Source organism: Triticum dicoccoides, chromosome 6A (genome assembly GCF_002162155.2).
Source record: "Triticum dicoccoides isolate Atlit2015 ecotype Zavitan chromosome 6A, WEW_v2.0, whole genome shotgun sequence".
In the NCBI taxonomy this organism is placed as follows: Eukaryota; Viridiplantae; Streptophyta; class Magnoliopsida; order Poales; family Poaceae; genus Triticum; species Triticum dicoccoides.
This window is the reverse complement of record NC_041390.1, coordinates 604721735-604726296: the sequence shown is the minus strand read 5'-3', so window position 1 is coordinate 604726296 and position 4562 is coordinate 604721735. Positions and strand designations below refer to the sequence as shown.

The following is a 4562-nucleotide window of genomic DNA, read 5'->3' as shown; positions in this document are numbered from 1 at the left end:
AAGAAGGCAGACAAACTGCCGGGACAGAGATTCTCCCGGCAGATAGAACTGCCACAATAACGGCTGCCGGGAAATGGATCTCCCGGCAGATACAGATCTCCCTGCAGTTATACTGCCAAGAAGCCTCGTTTTCCCGGCAGATAGAAGTATATGCCGGTAATGCTATTCCTGGCAGATAGTCTGCCCTTGCCTTTTACTTACGCGCCAATTTTCCTGATCCTGGTAGCATATATAATACTTTTGATTTCTATTCATACAGGAATTTGGTAGCATTTATATTTCTTTTGATTTCTGTTCATATAGGAATTCACTCAAGATTCAATAGCAGATCTCAAACACGTAATGACAAACACTTTAGTATTTTGACATTTGTACATGCGTTCAGTAGCATCTAGCTACATTACTAAATAGAGTTTACATGCAAGACAATAAGATCTTTTTTTCAAACTAAGCTACACAAATGGTTTGAGCTGCGAATACAAGAAACGTCATGTAGTCTTCAAGTGCTATCATGTAGACGTGAAGTGCTATCATGTAGAAGAAACATCGTGTAGATAGTGCAGAAGATCTTCCAACGATGATGCCAACCTGAACAGAGAAGATGGTAGAACTGTTATAAGCTAATAATCTTGGTAAATATCTATATTGTAGCACAAAAAATGGAGATAGTCTCAGACATCAAACACTAATGGCTCGCCTCTTGAGGGGGGATTTTGCGTGCCAGAGGATATGGGCACATAGTTGATAGCAAAGTTTGACAGGAACCTCCATGAATAATCCATTAATCGTCATGTCCTAACATGTTCTCGGCTCTGCTACTAGTACTTGTACTGGCATAAATTTACTTGCAAACGTACCAGCTGAATTGCTCTGTTAAAGAAAAGCTTTGGATTAAATATAGCTTCTAAATATTAGCCACCAAAAGGTCGGCCAAACTTTGCTGAAGCCCTGCAAATGAGCATAAGATGTGCATATATGTAACCGCAGAGAAAATAGTTAGTTCAAGGTATTGGAAGGATATAAAAGACCTGTACCCAGCGACATAAACAAAGTTTTACACATCCAGTCTTCCTAATCAATTTAAGAATTCATCACAAATTTTAATTATCAAAATATCCAGACCAACGACAACAGGTTTTAACTAAAAAAGGTCATATAAAATCATGACAATTGTAAAAGAAAGGAGAAGGGAAATTACTTGTTGCTTCTTTTACATCTCCTTGCATAAAGCTAGGACTCTAGAATCAATTAATATGTCGAGAATCAATGAAATAAACTAAATAACCACCATAATTGCCATCTTGTACATGAGCTTGTTGTTTATACTTTGATATCTAGTTAAGCAAAGAACAGCAAACACTTGGACATAGTTTATTCACATAAGATTCAAAGATATGAAACCAGGCTGCCAAATAATCATGTTATTTACACAAGGTAGAAGCTCATAAAGAAGACCTTAATTAAGTAGTAGCATCAACCAAAATGAGCAGAATATCTACACATACGTTTTGACAAGTACAGAATGAGCAAGTATCTCAATTATCCTCAATGCACAAGACTTTGAGTTGTAAATGAACTTGGTTCCTAAAGCTTTGTCTAGAAATAACTAAAATATACATGAGATAGGATCAGATAAGTATTCCAAAGCAAGTAGTCATATCATGTTTTAAAACATATGCGTAGCTGACAGAACACCTATTTCTGCTAGCATCATTTTCAACTTTCAGTGTGTATCTATAGCAAGGTTCCTGATGTGTACAAAATACTAAAAAGTGTAATGCCACTATGCCAGGTCAGCCACTTTTTACACATGAAAAAGTACTGGACTATGCATAGGAATACAAGAGAAGGCATCACCTATGCTCTTCATAAATGGTTATATGTCAGGAGACCAACGACTCTGTTTCAAGTACTGCCCAATAACAAAAGACTAATCTTCAGAATACACAGGGCATGTAAAAGCTCAGTTCGAGGACATGTAAAAGCTTCCAGTAGTTGTATGCATAAAAAGACTAATCAAATTCAGGGCATGTATACAGATGGCAAGCAAAATCTCAGTTCATATGTTTACTGCAGTTTCATTTGCATGAAGCATATAAGAAACGAAATGCTAAATAAGTTTCAATGTTCTGAAATAGCAGCAAACATGTATCCAAAAGTAAATATATAATCATAAGAGCATAAGCTTATGTGCTTGTATGGAGTAGTTGACGCTGCTTGGAGAGGACAAAGAAGATGCACGCTGCTCACAAGACAAACAATCCAAAATATATATTTCAGTGAAAGCATCAAATGAAAATTAGGGAACAGTTTGTAAGAATTACATATAGGAGAAAAGAGCATGGTACTCAGCTAGCCTCATGTCCTAATTCTTCCAATTTTTCTACTTAGGAGCATAGTTCCCAATTTCCATTACTGAAAACATCAGAGACTAAGCCACACACACCAGCACTACTACCAAACCTAGACGCACAACCTAAACAACAAGCATCCAAACGTTCTAATTATCAGCAACAAAATAGCAGTCTTATATTACTCGTGGCCCTGCATGACAAGGTACTGTACTGCTAGGGTTATATTACTTGTACGTGGCACTGCCAGTAGACCCTTTTCCAAAATCTGAACCACATGCACATCTTAAGCTATGTACCATCTCTATGAACATAGCTATGGATGTATTTGTTCTTAAGTGTTAAGCTAAATAAAAGAAGTTTTAACAATAGGGGATCTTGTAATTTAATAAGTCATGATGCCATGCTATTTCCAGTAGGGATGACAGTACAAAACCAAATTGCTATCATTTTACTCTAGAAAAGATAAATTATCAAGCAAATGTTTTTCAATTCAATAATAAAGGTTGCAACACTTGAAGGGATTTCTACTATGATAGACAACTATTGATCATAAAATTCCAGAATCAGATGACTGGGAGCAGTGGCAAACTAGAAATAGAAAATTATAGAAGAAAATTCCAGATCAAACCCCATATATCTATATTCATAGAACTAACACATTCTTTTTTGTGGGGTCATAGAACTAACACATTCACTAGTTAAAATTGTCTAACTCTAGAAGTGGTACTCCACTTTCAGTCTACACTTGCACCAAAATATACAGAAAGAAGTTCTCTAGCTATATTTGCAGCACGGCCTTTAAACTTATCTTCCCAGAGCTTGCATGTAGTACTCCTACTGGGATTCACTGATTTAGTATGCAGTTGTAGCGACAATTTGCTGCAATGGAAGATCTCCTCACCATAAGAAAAACTTGGGGCTACTCGTTATTTTCACAAATGTACTGTCATATAAACTCAAAACACTTTCTGAAGTTGTTCTAGTTACTGGTCAGAAGAAAAAGGGAACAAAAGTTTGCAAAGAATGAAATCTCACCGGCCAAGTGCTCTCGGTGGGCAAGGAGGCGGCGCTGCACCTGGGGGAGGATGTACAGGAGGTGGAGCTTCTCGGGAGAGGGGCCCTGCTCAGGTGAGGGAAACATGAGGCGGCCCAACTTAGTGCTCGGGGACGGATGCTCGTGGAGGAGGAGGCCCTGCTTGGGGGAGAAAGCTTGAGGAGGAGGAGGCCTGCTCGACGGAGGAAACCTGCGGAGGAGGTGGCTGTTGTGGTGGGGATGGAGGGCGGTCGGCAGCTTTCCTCGGGAGGAAGCAGGCGCTAGGTGCAGCAGGGGATGGGGAGGAAGCGGCCAAGGGATTTGTCGGTGTAGGAGGGTGCTCGGCGACGACTAGGCGGTCGGCGGCGACTGTGCTCGGGGCGGAAGCCTACGCTGAGGTGGAGTGGCTGGTGGAGGTGGTGGCGGCGGCGTGGTCTGGTTGGACGCGGCGGCGTGGTCGGGTTGGAGGGTTAGGTTTTGCAAGATTTGGGGAAGAAATGGTCAGGGCGATGACTAAAAGAACCCTTTGGGCCAAATAATAGATCTCGCGCCCTTTCTCCCACGCGAGCGCGCTTAGGCCCATTAGTTTGATTACCCGACAGATAACAGGCCGCAGTTTAGGTGGGCCGGCAGATAGGATGACCTGCCAAGTGGACCTCATTGCCGGCAGTTTGGGTGCCCTCTCGTTAACTTCTCCCGGCAGTTCCTCTGCCCGTAGTACTTCCACCGGCAGTTATTCAATTCCTGGCAGTTTCTTTGCCCTTGGTCAGGTATTTCTCCCGGCAGTTAACTGCCCCCAATCAAGTGTTGTGGTGTAGTTGGAGTTCGGAGTCCCGGATGGGATCGGGGACATGACGAGGAGTCTCGAAATGGTCGAGACGTAAAGTATATTGGACGACGGAAAGGTTCCGAGTGATTCGGGTATTTTTCGGAGTACCGGAGAGTTACGGGAATTCGCCGGGGAGTATATGGCCTTATTGGGCCATACGGGAATAGAGGAGAGAGGCCAAAAGGAAGGAGGCGCACGCCCCCCCTCTGGTCCGAATTGGACAAGGGGTGCAGCCCACTTTTCCTTGTTCCTCTCCCCCTCTTTCCTTCTCTCCTACTCCAACAAGGAAAGGAGGAGTCCTACTCCCGGTGGGAGTAGGACTCCCCCCTTGGCGCGCCCTCCTCCT

General features: G+C 42.3%; 1 long non-coding RNA gene across 2 annotated transcripts; it reads right to left on the bottom strand.

The window, feature by feature from the left end:
* Window positions 1-322: 322 nt before the first annotated feature.
* Window positions 323-3886, bottom strand: LOC119318351. 2 transcript variants are annotated; one of them, XR_005154085.1, is made up of 4 exons: window positions 3599-3886; window positions 3390-3474; window positions 678-3233; window positions 323-588 (listed from the first exon to the last, which is right to left on the bottom strand). It is a non-coding gene; the product is annotated as an uncharacterized LOC119318351 (long non-coding RNA). The 2 variants fall into 2 exon arrangements; XR_005154084.1 differs by having other exon boundaries at window positions 3390-3886.
* Between the last annotated feature and the right edge of the window lie 676 nt (window positions 3887-4562).